This window comes from Motacilla alba, chromosome 2, assembly GCF_015832195.1.
Source record: "Motacilla alba alba isolate MOTALB_02 chromosome 2, Motacilla_alba_V1.0_pri, whole genome shotgun sequence".
NCBI lineage: Eukaryota > Metazoa > Chordata > Aves > Passeriformes > Motacillidae > Motacilla > Motacilla alba.
The window spans coordinates 30,054,310-30,076,713 of record NC_052017.1 but is presented as its reverse complement, the minus strand read 5'-3'; the positions used below and the strand labels follow the sequence as shown (position 1 = coordinate 30,076,713).

The 22,404-nt window shown below is 35.7% G+C and overlaps 1 protein-coding gene across 19 annotated transcripts in view; it reads right to left on the bottom strand.

Annotated features, from left to right (window-relative positions):
* HDAC9 (histone deacetylase 9) overlaps positions 1 to 22,404 on the bottom strand; it is a 459,669-nt gene that overhangs the window by 74,625 nt on the left and 362,640 nt on the right. The window lies entirely within an intron of this gene.

Here is a 22,404-nt window from a genome sequence, read left to right as displayed (position 1 = left end):
TTTAAATTCCATTGAATAACCAAAGAACCATAGTCAGATCACGAAGGAAAAAAAAAAAAAAAAAAGCTGTGACTAAACCAACAAATTTGAAGCACTCTAGCTTGTAATCTAAGATCTCCTTTGAGCAGGACTGCTAACTATTGATTAATACAGGTCAAGAATGTTTAAAAAAGCTACTGCGATTCTAGAATACTAAGTATTTCTATAATTCATGCAGATATTGTACAGTTAAAAAGCATTTAGAATTGAAAACCACTGTTATTTCAACAGCTACAGGATACACATGCAACTTCCATTTTGACTCTGTTTCTAATTGCAAATAAGTCAAAATCCTGATAAGATATTTCTTCAGACTTCTGCTCCCTTGAACAGCTCCTACATTCTCTTTCCATAAGTTAAAAAATTAAATTAGAATTTATTTTTAATTCACAATCCTAAATAATTGTAAATAATGGTTTACTATTGAGGGAATGAAGTTTATTAGATCATACAAATTCAAGAAAAAAATAGTGTTCCAGGTTTGGCTTTTGTTTAACTTGTTTTACATACCTTCTTGTTATCAATTCATGTTATACATGCATACTTACTATAAATTGTAGGCTCTTTACAGCTTTAAAAGCAAATATATATTAGCAAAGAATAGACCACAAGGAATTTGAAGTTTGTTCAAATAAGCATGTAAATTTTTTGATGTTTATTTCAATCCAATGTATGCAAGGTCACCAATGCTATCAGAATATCTTGTTTTAGAATCTGTTTCTAATGCCAGGATGAAAAGATTCACAAAGTTCTGCCTTAACATATTTAAAACCATGTTAAAAAGTTGTTTTTTTCTTTTTATTCCAGAATTGGACTGAGGTTATAAGTTTCTTTCAGTGTTTTATCCAGAGGAGTTCCGCCATGCCTCGTGTAAATCACTGTAGTCTTGTCTCTCTCACTTCATTGGCTTTTTGGCTCCCATCTGTTTTCTCTCATCTTTTCTTCTACTCTGCCTCATCTATATTCTCTTTCTACTCTGGTTTCTCTCATCTGCTTGCTCATTACTGTTAGTCCAGCCCTCTATTATCCCCTTTACTTCCCGGTTATCTCAAAGAGGAGAGAATGTATGAGACCCAAGAGCTTCATTCTGAGAGATGCTGACCGCTGTAACTTCTTTTTTTGGCCTGCAAGCTTTAATTGCTTTCCTTTTAACATAGTTTTAAGACTGTCCTGGATGTCTCCACTGATCTAAGCATGTTACTTCTCTGAATGCTGTGTAAGGTACATTGTGATGTTATTCCTGGAAGCATAAATTTCTACATCACCCACTTGTGCTTTTCACAGAAAACTGTAGCTCCCTCCCTAACTCACAGGTTAGCACAATGTTATCTACTTTACTAATGTCTAAAGGGAAACTCCAAATATTTTACTTTTGCATCTTATTGTATCTGTGGAAGAATACTCATGAAATAAAAGTTAGATGCACATTTTAAACCTTTTACAATCATGATTCAAATATATACAGTATTCCATCACTGAAAATGGCTTAACATGGAGGCTTAATACCCTACAGCTATCTTTGTGACAACATGAATGACACAACTCCCTGTTCAAAAGAGAAATCTAGACACTGATGATCAGAGACAATAATTAATCCTAAATTGAATTCAGTCAGAAACTTCCAGCTTGAAGCTATTTGTTTTCCTTCTTAATAAAGAAAAACTCCCCACAAATGTCCATAACAGTACAGCAAGTTATTAATCTTCCAGAAGTGAGCTTATGGTCTCACTTCTTTGGCCTTCATAATTTCTCACATTTGTGCATTTTACCTTGCCATTTTGTGGTCCATCTGAAGATGCAATGCCAAAGGCACTTCCTAAGACCATCACCTCAGCATCAGGTCCATCATTTAAAGGGTGCATTCAGCATAATTCACAGACCTACTTGCACATTTCTATGTCTTAGACTTGGGAACACTGGCTGGACACTTAACTGAACTACCAACGCCAGTGAAGTCCCCTATGCTATGTCCTTTTCCCTTGGGACAGTTTCCACTTACAGTAAAAGTAATGTCTTCCAGTTGAACATTCCTAAAGTAGGAAAAATCCCATTTATCTTACCACCTTTGCTCTTGTGCCAGCAGAGAACTGCATCAGTCAAAGCTTTCATTCCTCAAACTCTGCTCTTCTCCTCATGCCATCCAAGGAACTATTTTCAAGTACCATCCCCCTGCCCCCCCACCCCAAGCAGGCACAAACAGTAACATTCTTGCTCTTCCCAGTGTAAGTGGAACAGAAAACGCCCTACAAATCAGCACTCTGCCGTAGAGGAAATTTCTGGAAATTCCAGAGACTTCTACTACTTCACAGAGGTTAGAAATGAGGTTTAGAGATGTAGTTTGCATGTTGCCAAAGTACACTGTCTCTATGTCTTTCCTATGATTGTGCAAGGTTTGAGTCAGAGACTAGAGAAAGGACCATACCTCTGACAGATGTTAGCTGATTTTAATTTTAACAAATATAAGTAGCAGTGTTACACCATGTCATTTCACACTCCATGACATATCAAAATCGTTTTTGAAGACTACAACATTTAAAACTGAGATGCTTAATGTGGACCTCTGTCATGATAAGAGCTGCTAGTGAAAGATGTAACTTGTCCTTCATGCTTTCAGAGACTCTCTGTTCTAAAGGCTGGCATCTGTGCCACAGCCAAAGCAGTGTTCATCTTTCAGTGAAACACCAGAGTCATGAAGCTGAGTGATTTGGGGCTGCTCTGTTCATAAGTAGGTACTCAAGACAGCATTTTTGGAAGGCAGCCACTGGAGCGTACTATATTACAGAATAAATCACACTGAAAAGATGCTCCCTGTCAAGTTGGAGATACTTTTAGAAAAGATCAGTTACAGAAATCATCATATTTATGTGATTATTTCTACCTTTGTTAGTGACACAAGCTTATTTCCCATACACTCTAAGGTCCTAGATGAGTTCCCTGAAGATTTCACACAGATCACAATACCACAGGCTCTTAAATCTAGTGGAGAGGTCTCATTTTTTATAGTACAATGAAGTACAATTAAGGCATGATCTTCCCCTGTCAGGTCTGAAATGATCTCCATCCCAGCTCCTTAGGGAGTGTGTTGAAATCTAGCCATTTAAAAGATCTCTAGCCAGTGTTTTAATTGCTCTGAACTCTCATAAATATTATCAGCTCTAAATTTCTGGAAAGGGTCCCTGTTGAGAGGTAGTCCCTTCAGGAGTATATAATACAACCTGACTAAAACAACCTCATCCCAGGTTCTTGTTCTCCTGTATTTTGGTCTAAGTGCAGCCAACAATCCTGTCTACGGAAGGTGCAATGCAAGGATATAACAGAAATGTACAACTGAAGTGGTAAACCTCCCACTTCATCAACAAAATGAAGGACAGACCTGGCCTAAGGATATGACTACAATGCATACTGCAGCTAGATGCAAAGATGTGTAGGTTTGAAATGAATCAATGTGGATACTGAAAAACTCTTGTCCGGGGGACTTGGGTTTGTACAGGCTAATTCATACTGCTAAGAAATGGGAATTTATGTCAGTACAGGATATTTGCCTCTATAAAGCTGATTCCAGTCTGAAAGATTAGTTTGGGGACAGACAAACTACTTATAATTTGTGTGTTTATGTTTTGCCACTGTTCAGTAAAGACAAAATCAATCAGCATGAGAATTCTTCAGACATTGCATAGGTAGCTTAGAGCTGGACTGCACATGTTTACACTTTCTTTGCAGATATAGAAGTATAATCATACTCTGAAACACTGGCTTAGAATATTCCTAACCATATATGGAGGAAACCATGATTAACTGAGTTTTACCCCAAGTATGCAAATACATATTAACTAGAATAGAGATACATTTAAACAGGAATAACATCCAAATCCAGATGCCAACAGCTAACAATATACTGTAGGAATCTCTATGGGAGCTGAGGGTCTAAACTGCCACTGCATTGCATGGAGGCAAAGAATTCAGTTCAGTTACCTACATGAAGATATCTAGTGGCTTTTGAGAATTTGGGGAACCCTCCCTGGCTACCTGCACAATGCCCCAGGGATCCTTTGCTATAGCTGTCAGCCACAGCAGTAAACCTCAGCTCCTCCAGTGCACCTCCTGTAGCACAACTTGTAAGGTTTTGCAAACTGAATCAAGGTCCTAGTCAGTATAGATTGTGAAATCTAGGAAATTATTCAGACAACCAATGCTTATCCCTGGCTGGGGTGAGCCACACAGCTGTCTCAGTTGGGCTTACCCAACTCAGCTCTATCACCCAGAGCTGCACAGTGGGAAAGCAGATGCCTTGCTGACATGCAGACACCTACATTGCAGGGACACAGTAGGATTTCTGAATTTGATCCTAAACTTCTCTCATTTATATAATAGTTTTTAGCCATAACCCAGTGTGAAATGAAAAGCCAAAAATCACAATTTCTTTAATATGATTCAGTCATTCAAGCTAAAAGTTCCCACAGAGAAACCACTCTAGGAAGCCTTCCATTAACACTATTCTCCATTTGGTCTCAGGGTACTGGGGCAGAGAAGGTGTCCTAGGTAGAGAGCAGAGGAACTCAAGCTTCTTTTTTTCAAATACAAATTCATCTCTCTTCATGTTCAGAGCAGAAAGGACATAGGGAAGTGAATCAGATTGGTGTAATAAAATTTTTGAAATAAGATCTGAAAATATATGGCTGCATTCTACATTTTCCTTTAGGGTACTAATGCAAATTATTTCTACACAGCAGGCTGCACCTTCTGTTTCCTTTTCACAAGCTTGTACATTGCTACTTTTCAGTGCAAAAGTCATAGTCTGATCTGGGGAGCTAATAATATTATACTAACTTATAACAATAATTATCTAGAGTTTACTAAGAATAAGTGCTTTCACAAAGAGCATGGGCAATACAGAACTAAACACTTCATTAATTACATAATCTTTATACAACCTGATATGCCACAAATTGTAGTTACATAATAGATTCCATTAAATAAAAATATATGTGTTTTTTCATTTAAGTTTCGTAAATTAGTTCATTTTTTAAGATATCTAGGATAAGATTGACTACTAATTGAAAATAATACTTCATGTTACACTTTGAATTTCACTTCTGAAAAAATACTTTAAGCACAATAATAAATGGAATACAATGGGAAGTCATTTAAATTTTTAAAGAAACATTGAATTTGTGTGTATTTTCCTGTGTTTTATTACAACACTATCAAGCAGTAGTGTAGTTATTTCAGAATAACGTACATATGAATTACATTAAGGAAACTGAGTTATTAGGAGAAAATATGCAACTAAAACCACTCAGTTTTTCTTAATCCTATATCTGACCTTGTTAACAAGCAGGTGCAAGACTTCACACTATAACCAAGAACAATAAAGAAGCATGCTGTCCTCATTTTTCTTCTAATTGTCCTTTTCTCTAAATCATATTAGTTCCCATTGGTTTATGTGATATTCACCAGTATTACCTTTTGCTCTTTTCAAGTTTATTGTAGTATTGGAAATAGGAGTACAATCCTTTGATCTCTCACATCACACAAAAGTAATCTATGAGAATATAGCGTATGCCACAGTATGAGAAATGTATCCCAGTTGAATTCCTTAGTCAAAAGAATTATGTACCTATGGCATCCTCTGTGAAAGTTCTCTGCAGTGAATTATTCCTAGTGTTGTTAACTGAGTTCAGCAATGAAAAGGCACTGTCAAAGAGCCACATGTATATACCTTAGGTAGGTAATGTCCTTATTAACTCTTTCTCTGTTCTTCACTAGGGTAAAAGACATCTAAAAGCAATCTATATTTATATAAGCAGTTATAGCAGCTAGCATCCAAATAAATGCTTTTTTTATGGCATTTATCTTCAAGTTACCCTTTTGTTATGAAAGAATGTAAAAAAACAGGTAATGAACAACAGAACATAGTCCTTCCAAAATGTGTGTCGTGGTCGTTGCATCTAAAAGTGACTTTCTGAACCCAAGTGGTACAATTTACCTCTTCTTTACACATTCTAAAATGATACAAAGGAAGAATAATGAAAAGCAGAATCAAACTCTACTTTTAAATCTTAGAAGGAAAGCAGATGGATTTTCTATCTGAAAACATTTACAGGAGAGCAGATGGGTACATACAAGGATGACATCTAAGAGTCATTTTTTAAAGATCTCTTATTTTAAAGATGCAGCAAATTCACAGAAGTAGTGAAAGTAATGAAACCCAACATTTACTCTTTGCTCAGCCAGTGATTTCCTGTGTGGTCTATATAGTGTTTGAAAAATACACAGCAGAACACCATTACATCAGATAATGGCTACTTTATTAATATTTTGTTAGACTTACTATTATTAAATTTCAGATTTAAAAGCAATAGTAAGCAAGGTGGAAATTATGAAACTGCACAGTCCTCAGTTCCTTACATTAAAAAAAAAAAAAAGACCCTTTTTACTAATAATCATTGTACTACCTTAAAAACATGATTGGAAACTTTGGAAATAAGTGATTTAAGCATTCAGGGAATTTTTTTTCCTGCAATAAAATGCTTCCTCAGTCACTATCCCCTGCTTGATTTACACCATCCACATGAGCTTAACTTTACAAAGTTTGCAGGCAGATGTGCAAAGGTCAAATTAAATGACCAGTAGATTTTATAATTTTATTTCTTTTATTGAAAATATCACTAGGCATATGTGCAAGGTATCCACTAAATCACTAATAGATCACCTAATCTCACTTCTGCCAGTCAAAAAGTCTTTTCCAATATACTATGGTATTATTATACCATCATATATGATCCCCTCAATCACATTGGCCTCACTAAAATGTGATTGCAGCTGAAAGTACAGTCAGACAAGGATCATGATTTATAATGATGGGCTATGATTAATAGTCCAAACTACCTCTTAGAAAGCACAGTATCAAAAAGGACAATTGTGTCTTGTCTTTTATATTATAAAAAATGAGAGCAAACAAAATCTTATGTTTAATAAAGATCAGAATGTCTGCTTATCTGGAAATATTGCTTATAGGAACCCTCATCCTCTCCCACTATGATACTTACACCACTGTTTTCTCACAAAACAATCTTTTGTATTAGAAGGGAAATTATTGTTTTCCAATAATTGTGATGAATTATGATGATTTCAAAAGCTATTTTCTCAGCTCAGAAAGAGATTCATTAGTGCTAATAAAATACACATCGAGATATAACAAGCTCCCTGTGATGCTGGCTATGAGTTTAACAGGTTAAAATTTCACAAAATGATGATAAAAATATTAAAACCTGCTGCTTCTCTTTAAAGCATATAACCAATTTGCCATTCTACTAACATAAAACATGTTAAAGTGACAGGCCATATGAAAGAGAAGAAAAACAAGAAGCCTTCAGAGTTCTAAAATATGAGTCCTTTGTGTAAAAATTTTTTGAGCTGCATATGCATACAATTTATTTTTTAAACAAATATTATATACTTATATTACTTATGAACATATTTATAAATCTAAACAATATATTTATTTAATTTATAAAATAACACAAGGTGGAACTTTCTCAATCTACAGAAGTCTTCTTTATGAAAAAGAGCTGCCTTTAAGGAAAGGGCTGAATACTCTGTGGAATGTATGATTCTAATTTTTATGAAGGATTCCCAGATATTTTCAAGATTTAAGAAAAACAGAAACACTAGTTACACAAAAATAAACATAAAACCAAGCAGAATTTCACAAAAAATGTACAAACAAAAATCCAAAATAAAATCTCACAGAATAGATATTAACAGGACTGATTTTTCAGTCCTTTTTAATTTGCCTCCTGAGCTCACTGAAAAAAAATGCTTCTTATCTTGATCTGAACTATGGTCTCACTAGAAACTAATTTTCATCAATATTTCTTTTATTAAGTGCTAGTGTTGGTAATATGGGATCTGGCACAAATCGACCAATATTATACGCTTTCATTAGTCTCAGGAGGCCCAATCCTGCAAACATGAATGCACACGTGTAACTTTGGCTAGTAGCCTAACTGACTTATTAATGAGTTAATATGTAAATACATTCATTTAAGCAGTTGCAGGATCTGTCCCAGGTTTCCTGACAGCAGTCTTTACAGGCACCTCGGTGGCCCCAGACTATGGAACCTGAAGCCTGAGAGACACCTCTCCTGCTACAGGATGTCTAGACCTGAAAACCAATTCATGCACAGAAGTTCAGCTTCTTCTTTTTTCAGCAGCACCACCAGCTGGAGCAGCTAAAGAGATTAGGACCAAATTCTGAAAACAATTATCCTGAAGAGAATAATTCAGAACTAACATTGCTAAAATACCTCAATTGTTGCTTGATCTAACAGTACTTCGCAGCAGCTTTTCTGTTTTTGGAGAGCCCGTTACAAGGTACCCTGAAGATATCAGGCTGGCTGTAAGGAGTCAGTTCCGTAGGGTGTCAGGTCTGCAAACACACCATAGGGGTTTCCTCACTTATGCCCACTTCAAAGAAGCATTAAGAACAATTTCTCTTTATTACAGTTTTTAACTAGATTTCTTTCCCCTGTGATGATTAATTAGGCGTTTGTTACAATTTGCTTTCTTTCCACCTCTAAGAATAAATGCACCCTTCTGCTAATCAGACACAAACAAAATGTTTTGAAAAGTAATCACTTGCTAAAAAAAATGGAAATTGGGCTTCTGTGTTGTGTGGAATGTACACACATAGCACAGTGAAATTTAACACGGGTAAATGATCTGACTACCTCAAAGTGAAGTTTCTGCCTTCCTACAGTGGCCTTTCACCCTGCCCTTTCCTCCAATCTGAGGAGAGCTGATGTTGATGGAACATATAATGGCTCCTTTCCTGTGTAGTAAAGTCAGCAATAAAGCTCAGTAATTAAGGTGACTGGGGAGGCCCAGCCCAGCAGGCTAGTGGTGTGGCGAACACTTTCAGAACTTCAAACAATATCAAAGTCACTGAAAAACGGGCCTAGTTCAGGACTGGTTTGAATTAAGCCTCACTTCCACACGCACTTTTCAAATCCAAGCTCAAACAAGAAAGCCAAGGCCTTCTGGATTTCATTAGAGCCAATTATCTTATCTGTTTCATCTCAGGCCTGACCCTAAGGCTGGCAAACAGCTATTCAGTGCATTTGTGTGGTTGTTTGAGAAAGCCTCCAGCCAGCCAATGGCCTGAGGAACCTCTAATTAAAACACAGTTGCCCCCTGCCTCAAGTGATTAAATATTTTCAAGCTTTTGTAAATAATTTTTCCATTCTTTGCCCCAAGCCTCAGAGGTCCAATACATGCAGTAATTTATTTAGTTTGTCAAAGAATACTGCTGGAAATAAAACTATAATAGAAACTTAGGAAACTTATATCTTGCCTAACTTCTGCAAGTGACATTCTACAAGCTTGCACAACATATCTACTGTTTCTTATGTAATTAAGCCTTAATAACCTCATTGTATTTGAAGCGCTACAATGTACAACAGGCCCCACATTTAGTTGATAATCATCATGTTTCCTCAGATGTCAACAAGATATGTATGCTCATGGGCTTCATGAGATCACAGATGCTGCAGATATGATGCTGAGAGATATCTGTGCTTCTGAGACGGATGGACTCTTGTGAGAGGCAGCATCACACTTCAAAAGCCTGTTTGGGATGGACTGAATCCTACCAGTAGCTTACTTTTGGAACTGAAGAACGGCTCCAGAATACAGATCCATGTCACCGTGTCCCAAATAAATTCTAGTGATTAAAATTTGCATGAAAGACATCTGAGCTAGAGGACCTCCTCCATCTCCCTTTCTCAAACCCTGGGAAGACACTGCCTTTTGCATGAGATCAGAGAACCTGATTCTAGCTTGGTTCTAACCTTGGTACCGCAGAGTGCTCCACCTTAAGTCATCCTGTGCCTCACATGTGGCCAATGTCACCAGTATTGAGCGTGTGCATCCCTCATGCAACATGCAACGTGATAGGGAGAGGATCAACTTACATCTCCCAAACTAACCTCTTAACTCCTTAAATCTTACTAATATTCTTAACAACAAGAACAGACACATTTATATCAGTAAAATGCATTGGAGGTACTGTCATGAACCAAAGCCAATCACATAAAACACTGCACAGAATGAATGAAAAGATGGCTCATGTCTATGTGTTCTATAGAGACTTGGGGAACAATAGGCAGAAGCTGTACACACCAGAAAAACAGAAGCAGTCTTAGCAGTACAGGAATTTAATCACTGTCCGGTTTTGTGTGAGGAGATATAGCAAAATAGAAACATAATAAAATATTTCAAGGAAGTTAATGAACCAGTTTTGTAGCTGTTTATGAGAAGACCCTAAAAGTATGAACTTTATGACACAAAAAATCAGAAAATCTCTACCTGGTATCATATGGAAAATGAAATTCATAAGAGCATTCTGAGAATGACACTGCAATAATAAACAAAATGGCTGAAACTTAGAAATCACTTTAGGTGGTTGGAATGGTAATATATTCTGCATTTCAAAGACATGCTACAGAAAGAATTTGCAAAATTTAGACATTGCTGTGTTGTGACTTCCAACAGAGAAGGTCAAAGGTTACACAAGAACTTGCCTGACTGACAGGCAGAAAAATGGTTTTGCCTATAGAGAGTGGCAGTAGTAATGGCTTGGGGATAATAGTTTGGTAAAGCTGAATTTCAACTAAATGCAGATTTCCTCAATTAGTATATAATAAAGTTACTATAAAATTTCATGATGTACAGAGGAAACATACCTGGAATGGAGAAACCATTGGTCAACAAACAATAATTCAATTTGCATTGTGGACAAACTGCCCTGCAGAAAACCACAAAGTAGGAGAAGATACCAAGACCAAAAGCAGAATGTCATGGAATAACTGAAGAAAGATCAAGGAGACAAATATTGATTCTTCCAAAAGACAAGTTAAAGGAGATTTTCTATGCCCAAGTGTGGGTGGAGGCCAGGGACTATCAACCACGGAAATCAAAGAAAGATGAATTTACAAGAGAAAGATCATAGGGATAAATAAAAGTGGATGACACTCAGGCTAGGAAAAATTAGGGTCAAATATAGTCTCTGAGCTTTGAGTCTAGGAGAGATTTATGTTAAGAATGGTTTCAGAGGAAGACTGAGATGCTCTTTTGGAGGAGGTCTAGAATCAGAGGACAAACAGCAATATGCACACTCAATGGTCTTGGGGATAGAGAGGGAGAAAGGAGAGAGGGAGATGAAGAGCTTAGCAGTACTTCTTCTTTATAATGAGTCATGATTGTATTACAAGGGACAAGAGCCTCTTGTGAGGGGAATGAGAGGTTAAATAGAAAAATAAGGGAAGAGAAAAGCTTATGTCCCAGGTAGATCAGTAGATGAAAGAGCATGAGGGCCTGGTAACACGCAAAAGAGTTTTGAGAAAACTCAGATGCTTCTAAGCATCTGAGAAAAACAGATGAGGAACAACTTTTTGATCAGAGGCATATGACAGAACTATGGGAAGAAAAGGGATGTTACAGATGCTGTGGAGAACTTGATGAATGATCAAATTACGACTCCAGGAGAGAAATGTGGAAGTGGGAAGAAGGGTGGAGGAGAGGAAAAGGGAGTATTAGCAATCTTGGAAAATTATACTGCTTGGTACTACTGGAAATGTATTTCCAATCTTTGGATCTTTCTGATCTCTTCCAATCTACTACATTCCAAGTACTTCCAATCCAAAATTTCCTTTGCAAGATGACAGAAGATAGCATCAAAAAATTTTGGGTTTGTTCAGCAAGTTTTTACATAGAGGCCAATCACTGAATTAACATAGAGCAAATCAAAACTGATTTAAGAACACTCATCTATGTCATGGTTTTTAGTTTCAGGGGTAGTAAATATTTAGCCGTGGCCCTCCTGGTGGAACAGAATGACAATGAAATCACTGCATTTTTGATTACTTTGGAAATTAAAGGATCTTCAAGCTATTACAAACTCTGCATTTATTTTGCTGTGTTTGCAGTTTCTAATAAGAATTACACTGAAAATGATGGGCAATTTAAATTTTTTTTCCTTGGTTGAAAAAAAAAGAGGCAAATGATCAGAAAATAAATTGTGATTTTCAGATTCAGAGGGAATCAGTTTCCACAGCGAGTTCATCACACAGAAAGAGAAGCACATGTTAATGAAGCAGGAGGAACGAAAAATCCCTGTGATAGGAATTGAAGCACTTTCTGAGGTTTAACAATATATTCTTAGCAATACATTCTTAATCTGTAAACATCTTGATTGAAGAGGTAGGAAGGTTAGACTGGATAGGGTGGTAATTAGCTCCCACTCTCCTACTAGCCTAATAATTCAGAACTAGAACACAAACTTTTTCGAGAAATGTACTTTTTAATAAAACATAATCTTTTTGTATATTTACATCTCCTTGATATTTTTCAGAGGGAGACTTCTTTTAAGCATGAGGGGAAAAAAAACCCAAAACAACCAAAAACCAACCAAACAAAAAAACCCCAACCCCCAAACATTCCAAATAATCTGACAGCAAAGGCATAAATTTCAGATATGATGAGGTCAGGTTCAACCTGATTTGTAGGAATGGGGGACAACAAACTGTTTTCACTCTTTCATAGTGTCACAGAATCACCAGGTTGGAAGAGAACTTTAAGATCAGTTTATCAAACTGTTATCCCCACTCCACCTTCACTACCTCTAAACCATATCCCCAAGTGCCACATCCAGACACCTCTTAAACACTTCCAGAGACAGTGACTCTACCACCTCCCTAGGAAAATTATTCTAATGCCAAACCACTCATTAAGTGATTTTTTTCCCCCCTAATCTCTAATCTGAACCTCCCCTGGTGCAATTTAAGGCCAAATCCAATCCCAAAGCATTGGGATTTTTCACTTAAAATTTTCTAGCTTCCTAGAAGTGATGTCCTCACCAAAAGGTTAGACATGAACATTGTCATAAAATGGTTTGAAACACAAACACTTAGTTGTTTTCTTGGAAACTTCCAATAGTTTTGGTTTTGTTCCAGTGTAGAAGAAAAGTCACATGTTATAACCACAGACAGTTGCTGCTTACTGGAAGTGCTGTTTTTAGTCATATCTGCTTTAGTACTGCACCTCCTGAACAGGAGAGACACAGCACCAGAGTCCTGTCAACTTACTGACAGCGAGAAAAAGAACCAAATGAGCTGCATCATCCCTTCAGCTGTGTTCCTTCTATCTTCTGATAAGCATGTACAGTCCTCCATGCATGACAGAGGAGAAATGCATCCCAAACATAGCTATTTTCAACCTGGCTTATCCTGTCCTGTTATTTGCTTGCTTGCATTTTCCTTTTTTTAAAAAAATAAATTAATAATATTGGAAACTTTATTTTAACAGCTGACATAAATATCACTGAAAGGCTTGTGGTAGGTAAGCATCTGAATCAGCTCATAAGATCCTTTAAAAGCTTACTTTGTTTCAAGGCATAACAACTCATGAAATTGCTTGTATATAATCTTAAAGATTTGACTGCTTAATTAGGTTAAATTTAGTCACAGTATTTAAGATAAAACTGCCATATTTACTCAGTGAAAAGCCTCTGATTTTACAAAGCCTTTTAACAATGATTTTTGCAAGAAGCTACTATTTTGTGTAAGTAACAGCTCTGTATCTTAGCTATGAATTATGGTGCTGTGCACAACTGAGGTCTGCATAAACTAATGACACATGATCAATTGCCTTCTAAATCGTAACCCTAGTACATGTGATCACAGGACAAAGACCCCACTTTGCCTGAATAAAAATATACACAATGATAAGTCACTCTACAACTAAGCATTTTTCTTATACTGCTTGTAAAATTAATGTCTCAGAGCTTGAAGTCTGATGGATTCCCTCACACTGGGTAATGACTTACTATCCAAGAAGCTGCACTGATTTAATGGATTACTGATGTCCCAAGTAGTACTGCTAATACCACATAATGATGAGTCATAGACCTCCCTGAACTTATTCATTAGACATCTATTTTTGAGACATTTATGTTTTCATAGTTTCAAACATCTCTCCACAGGACTAAAGGCTGACTTCAAAAAGCAATGAAATACTTGGAGTTAGGGTTCCAACAATATCCAGCAACAAGAATCCTCATAAGATCTTGCAGCACTGAGCACAGTGCTATTTAGCATGTCACAATTTTATACTCTGACTCTTGCCAGATTTTCTATTTTTCTTTATATTTACTGCAGCTTTATTTTCTAGAATATTTTTTCTATGAAAAATGCTTATTCCTTTTGTGAAATTATTCTATAGTTAAAGTGTAGCACAGACACACAAAATCATTGGGATAAAAAATATATCTCCAAGGAATTATTTGTGCAAAAGCATGAGAACATCTATAAGCACAGACATGCCCTGGAGGTACTCACACAAACTAACACTGAGACACAGGTGTGTGAGCACACCAGAACCTCACAATACTTCTTTGCAATCCTGCTAGATTTGAAAGCAATAAAAGAAAAACTCCTATTTCTTTGTCTTCTTTAAGTATTAAAAGAAGAATAGTGGAGATCTCATTAGCTAAGCTAGCTAAAGAAAGCATGAATACGAACAGTGTAGCTGAAAGGCCTCTGTTTCTGCTGTTCTTGAAACAACACTTCTGTCTGATTCTGGATAATAGGCTTTTAATAAAAATATCCACCAAAGGAAAACAATTAAACAATACATAAAGCACCAGGGTGCAATCTAGTGGTTCTGTTACAGTCTGGAGCTGTTCCAGCAGAGAACATGTGGATATTTTTTACAGCCTACAGTGTAGTTCTCAAAACTTATTATAAAGCAACAAAATTTAAATTGGGACTGGACATCTCTGCAATCACTCAGTGTTGCTGTAGGACTTTTAATTCCGATCTGAAATTTATCTTCATGTAAAGACAACAGATATTTTGATTTTTAGGGTAAAAGCATCTTCTCCACTCTTATTGCTGTTTAATTTCCTCCAGGATCTTTTTGGTGATATTTCTCAACTTTTCCATCAAAGTATTTGACAATATGGCAATTCTTTATCCATACACCTCTATTCTTTCATCTTTCTGCCTTAACAAAAATTGGAAAATGGTTATATTGGAAAAGAGTTCAGATACTTTCCAGTACTTTGAAACTACAGACCATGTATGGCTTGGGGTTTTAATCAAATAGTTTTTAACCTGAAGCACATAAACCTGACACATGCCATATTTTATTATCCTTTCTCCTCCACCCCCTACTCTGCCATGTCAATAAAAGAAACTGTGCATCTGTAGAAAAGTAAGCCAACACTAATTAATTTCTGTAATGAACGGTTTCACTTTTGTAGTTCCAGTGAATTAAAGGAGCACCATATACAGTTTTAAAAATCCTGGTAAAGGTGAAAATTTAGGGTATTCAGTCAGAAGAAGTTAGATTTTCCAAATAAAAGTAAAGAAGTAGAAAGAACAAGAGGTTGCAGGTTATAAACACTGTTGCCAGTTTTAGTTTTATGGTGAACTTTGAAGTATAGCAAAATGCTGAAAAGCTGTTTATACCACTGTTTCAAATGCTTTTAACTCTGCTTCTCCATTTCCTAAAGTCTCAATGCTCAAAACATTTGACAAAAAAAAAAAAAAAAAAAAAGAAAATTTACTATTGTTACAAAACTTTCATTACCACACTCAAAAAAGAATTCTAAAATCACAAATCATCAGTACTATTGAATGTTTACATATGAAACTTATACCCAAAGCAGATTTAAAAATTATTCCAAGCAGACTTCAAACTTCTTCAAAAGAAACTGCTCAGAGTTTCTAAGATAACTCCTATAGAAAGATAACTCCTAAGTTATCTTTCTATAGCTGATGGTACATCTTTATTTGAATTCTCCTAAGACATTTTCTGTGACAGAAGGGAAAAGAGAGACATCTCTCATTGAAATGAGCATATTTTAAAGACACCTGGTAGGAGTGACAAGGTCAGAAATTAAAAAATTATTGAAACTGTAACTTATAACTGCAGAATGCTATGGATGTCTGAAAGCAAACCATTTACATTCATACAGAAAACATTGCTTAGATTTTCTAGAGCTTCCATGACTGTGTTCTGTTCAGCCACATTTTTCTTCCTAAATGCATTGCCCTTGACAATGCAGAAGGACTGTGGGTAACAAGCAGTCTCAATAATGTCCACCTGCATTTGGGTAAATCATTATCTGCCTGTCATACACTACTCAGAGATTCTGCCTTCCTCTATACACAGTAAAATGCTGAATGTAAATCTGCCAATGATTAGAAATTTCCAATAAGGAAAATTGCAATCAGAAATTGCTAACAAGGGAAATAACTATAATTGAGATAACTTTTAGCAGTTATTACGAAGCAATATATTGAGAAATAAATATTTAGTTTCCATTAGTAAAGATAAGGATGGCATTTAGCTAGCTCTGAGGCCTTTTGTGAATAGTACTCACTGATAACACAATAGGTTAAAGTTCTGAGGATATTACTGGAATTTACTTCTCCTTCTTTCATTGACTCGTGAGGCTGAGTAGCTGTCACTGGAGTAACTTCTTCCATGCTCTTGTCTTTTTATCTCTTTGAAGAGATATCAAACATTATCAAAGATATGAATCAGAAACTTAGTCTTATTGTAGTTTTCAGACCTCATCTAGTATAATACAGCCTCAGCAGCAGCCTCTGGAAATTACAGTCATAAAATATTAATAGCATTAAGCTACAGGTATTAAGAATCATTGTTTAAAAAGAACTTCATACTCAAAATCTATTCTTGGTGGAATTCATTAAACATCACAATACAGTACTGTACTATGACTCACTTTCAGTAGTTAGGTACAGCTAGGAAAAAATGCTGATTTTTGTCTTCTACATTATTTTGTTATGTTTATCAGAAACCAAGGTTTCTGCTCAGAGAGTTACACAACATTGCAGAGCAGTGATGCCAAAGACAGCCATAATAATATTCAAAATCATATAAATCGATGGTTCGCCCTCATGTGGTGTATTTAGCTCATTTCCAGAAAATAGCCAAGCCTCAGCAATGAGCAATTAAAGTGATTTGGCAAGTGGATACATTTCTAAGTGAAGAGAGATTGAAAAAGACCAGAAATACTGTATTTTGAGAGAAGAAAAATAGGAAAGGACATTACACAGATCATACAAATGTATTTAAAATAATAAATGTGGATAAGGAAGAATGTGAGTTTCATCTACACATGTAATACACAAACAAATGGATGTTTAATGAAAGTGGAAGACAAGTGATTTGAATTAAAACAAAGAATTTTTGTTTTTCAGCCCCACATGCTTAAAACCATGAAATTCAATACCAACAGGATAAATGAAATTTCTATAAGATATCTCAAATTCCTTAGTCAACAAAAAAGTTTTAAAAGTAAAATTTACAGGAAAATTATAAATAAAAATATATGCTATTTACACTTCTATTAAAAACAAAGCATATATAGCAATATAGTGTTCTTTTTAGAATTTATGAGTTAAATACTAACGTAAATAGTAAAGAAAAATTACAGTCAATACCTATGCTGAGACAGAGTTAACAAGGACAATATATATGAAAACATCAAAAGTACTTTTACAGAGTTTTTAATTTGAAATGTCAAAATTAAATGTCATGAGATCTGGTAATGCAAAACTATGGAAAAAAACAAATGGTATACATTGATGCAATATTTCAAATTAACTTAATTGTGCCCTGTGTGGCCACAAGATGACAAGGAATATTTTTGTTAATATTTTTGAGCACAGACTAGAATACAGACAGGTTTAAATATATTGATTTTCTCCCAAAACAACCACAAAGGATTGCAACACAGGATGAAGATTTTCTGCACGCCTTTGCTTTCTTTCATTTTTACATGTTAACACATGTAATTTCAATCATGATTTTAATTTTGAACTTTGTTTGAAGTTATATTTTGGGGTAATTACAAATATATTTTAAATTAAATCATGGATATAGTTTATCCTTAACTCTGCCTTATTGCCACCTATTTCTTTTGAATTTGCTCCACTTCTTAAACTAAAATCAAACAGGTGACTGCTAAAAGATAATATTGTCATGAACTATTGCTAATCATTCCAAGAATCACACACATATACATGTTTCATTTTATGCAAGCTTTTATGGCCAGGTTCGTTAATATGCTGTGGCTGTTTTATGCTACTCTGGAGTAGTGCAAAGCAGCCAGAGCATACTGGCTGGTTCAGCTAAATTTACAACTCCTTTGTTGAATAAAAGCAGTGCAAAGCAGTTGGAAGGCACAGCCCAGTTCCTTCTGTCTCTTGCTTCTCCTTCACTCTTGTGAGCACTCTCATTTGTTTCCATCGCCTCCTGCACCTTCTGCATTCCACTCTACAGAAACACATCCTCCTGTTCCCTGCATACTGCAAGTACACACAGAGACATATGTGCATGTACAATACAGACCTGAGCCTCTTTCTGCTGCCTGCTTTACTGAGCACATCTGGTGCAATGTGGAGCTTATGAAAATAATTATTTGAACATTACTAGTCAACCATTGCTCTTAGTTTTTTTCTAGAACTGTTGGCAGAAGAGAGTGGATTACATCCTCATAAACTCAAGTGTAAAATCATCCTCCTAGAAAACAGCCACCATATCCTTTGGCTTTCAAAGAGATTAAAGCAAATTTAACCTGAATAGGTGGAAGTAAATGATGAAACAAATTCTCTAGAGGGATACTTCAGAGCTTAAAAATAATGGAAAAGAGCTGTGCATTTTCGTTATCTTAGGAGAAAAGAAGAGATGCCTGCCCTTTAGAAAACTGTCATGATTTCAAGGATTTTTTTTATAGCTAGGCCAGTTTCTTAACTATGGTAAACATCAAAAACACTTTTCTGGCAAAATTAAATGGCATAGTGATTTGATTACTGCAATTATTTTCCATTCTATGGAAAGTTCTCTATTCTACATTTTCTACTACCTCCATGTAGTTAACACATGCAAACTTATTTTCTTAGTAGAAATAAGAAAGAAATTAAAACATCTTTTATAAATTAATGAGCAGTCTTCATCTTCAAATTTGCTATGGCCACTAAAATTTGATTTTGCAATAGAAAGCGTTAGCTCAAAAATACAATAAACTTTTCAAGTAGCGCTGAAATCGAAATGGCAGACACAAACCAGCACCCTAATTTTTACTGTTTCCCACTACTACCCCAGAGAAGCCACTCACTCAGCATGCCTTCGAAGTGATTACTCTGTGCTCAAATTTTTCTGCATTTTCACACATGAAAATTGCTTTTCCTGAAGAAACAGAAATATTTCATCAAACAGTTTGGATGAAGACTGAGGTGGAATATTATTGAGTCCTAAAAAGATTTACATAAAACAAATTTATCTAGTTATTTGTGCAGTGCAAAATAACTAGTATTCTGCTACCTGCTTGTATATAGGTATGTGTGTAAATGCTTCTAAAAATATATTCTGGATATCAAGTACTTTGTACTGATATCAGTACAAAGTACTTGATATCCAGAATATATATTTTAGAAGCATTTACACACATACCTACCTATTTAGAAGCATTTACACACATACCTACCTATTTAGAATCAGTACCTGGTTATGAGCTGAACTCTAGAGACAGAAAAAAAAAAGCCTTGGTCTCTTTTTCTGCAGACATTATCATTTGGAAGGATCTCTGCTGTGAAATCTGACAGTCATTCAAGTAATAACAAGCTACCTAGTGTCAAGGCTGGTGATACTTCAAATATGTGCTTGGCATAATTCTAGGATGAAATTAGGCCTCTGCTGGTGAGAAAGTGAAAGCTATGTGCACTAGCTGGAGAGTTTTAGATTATTTTAATGCAAATTTCTCAGTTCCTAGGAACTCAAAGGATTAAGCTCTGGAACCAGCAGAAACCTTGGCTTCCCTCCGAACCGGCTCCACCCATTTGCAAACTTACTCACACCTAGGTTACCCTGGAGAGGACCTTCACCAGTATCCGCTCCTGCCTTCACTAGGGAATGAGTACTGCCCAACCTCTCTGTCTACTGGTAGGTATATAGAGAAAATAACTCCATTTCCCCCCCTATTTTTCTCTTAAGATTGAAGGTTTTCAAAATTTGCTCCACAGCTTAGTCTGGACCTTCTCTGTAAGTCTGTCTATAAAAGCATGTAACCTAATATAAAAAAAAAAAATCACGTTTTTCTATCTCTGAAATTCACTTATTTTCTTAAAAACTGACTCATTGTAGATAGAAACTCCAGAACAACAGCTGATTTGTTGGGAGAGCATGGCAACTCTTCTATTGATTTTCTGGACTTTTCTGGACTCTTGCTAGTCTCACAATTCTGTTCTGGACAAACTGAAAACTTAGGCTACATCATGTGTAATGTTTTGGATAATATCAGGGATAGATTCTGGCCCATGGATAAAGTGTCTCTTTACTAGGAACAGTAAATTTACCCCAGATCTACAGAAACAGCTACCTGGTCTGTATTAAGTAATTCACAAATTTTTGTATCCACCCTTCTAAGTTGCATGCTGTTTACTTCAATGATCCCCATTCAAAACTGTCATACCAGTCATGCTAAGCCCTTGTCAGCAAGACCTACAGAGGGCACAAAGCCTGTGATCAGGTCAAAAGGGGCTGAGAGTGTAGGGAAACATTTCCTGTTGTTGCTTGGAGAAAAACATTCACATTCATTACAACATTAATCACAAAGTTAAATGGATGCATTTAAAATAGCAACATTAAATTTTTCACCATCAGCAATTTCTTCAAAAAGGAGATTCTAAACTTAAATTTGAATTTATTTGGCTTAAAAATATATTTAATAAAGTTTATGTCTGCATATGATTAGTCAGAGTGTAGTAAGTTACATGAATTTTATTTTCCTGAATAGTCCTGCTTTGCTTAGGAACAGAGACTGAAAATCCCTCTAACTCTGAGGCAGAGTAATAGGCATAGCAGCAATACTAGCCGCTCCAAACAATTTACTAGTGCGCCTTAAAATAGAACTGTGAAGTACGAATTTGTAAATGCACTATTAAGCCCAGGTATTTTTCATCAGGATAGCAGGGGTACCAATTATGGTTACAGTCTCAGTATGTGAGTCTTCTGTTGAATAAACTGGGACCACCATTCTCTGCATCATTAGATGGCCACATTACCTATATCATTAGTGGGACGGTTTGGATCTAAACCAAGAATGTTGGGGTGGAAATACCAGATATAAGTATCAGACCCTAATACCAGTGATTTGAACCATTCAGTTCCTTAACTTACGTAAAAATCTCATGGAAGTATAGGAAATATCTTGGAAAGAGCTTGAGGCACTACTGAGTGTGGAAAATTTGGAGCCCCACACTTACCATTTGTTTAGACTCTTTTTAGATACAGACAAATACAAATAAAATTAAAACTTTTTCCACAATAACAGTGAGATACTGTGAATGTGTAAGGCTATTTCTCTGACTAGGGCTTAGACTCTGATTTCAGGTGTGTTGTTTATTAGAAACTCTGCATATTATTTCACGGGTTTCACAGAAGTTCTTTGAGAAGAAACCAAAAAACACACACACAGAAACTCCAATAAACAAAACAAGAGTTTCATGGGGTTTTTGTGGTGTATTTTCTATAGAGTATAGTCAAAAACTGTATATGGTAATTGCACTACTTCAAACTAAATGTCTTGAAAGACATTAGAGATACACGTTGGTTTTCTCATCGTCTTTCTTGCATATGATTCTTTTTTAAATGAAACTCCTTTTCAGAGGTGTAGCATTTGCCCAAATTTGAAAGATGAACCCTACACCTTCCCTAAACTTCACTAAAACATTCCACTGGATTGTTTTTCAGTGAAAGGAAATGATGTATCTAAGACAGGACGCTGAATCTCTAAAAGATAGTGTTTTGGACTGTTCTTATCTCCTCTGGTCCCATGAAAATAAGACTTTATAGATACGGAAGCATCACCTATGATGGAATAAAATTTCATTTATGAATGAGCTATTGAGAATATTCATTATGAGTGAGCAAAGACAAATACAGCATGCAACATTTCCTATCATTCTTACTGCAGTATGTCAAAATTGTTTACTTTTAATTAAATAACATTTTACTGCAATTTGTAGAAAAAAAACTAATGGTCAAAACTGTGAGCATCATAATGAGTCTTTTAATTGAATGAAGAACACTGGATTTGGACCATACTTCATACTGCTTTCTCTCTGCTCTACTGGCATGTAACTGCAATCAATGTGAATGTAAGCAGCAATTTTCTTCTGCCTGACATAATAAGTACTTACATTTAAATTTTCTAGGTAGAGAACTAACCAAGCTCAGAGTAATTTTACTGGCATGGCATAATAATGAAAACAC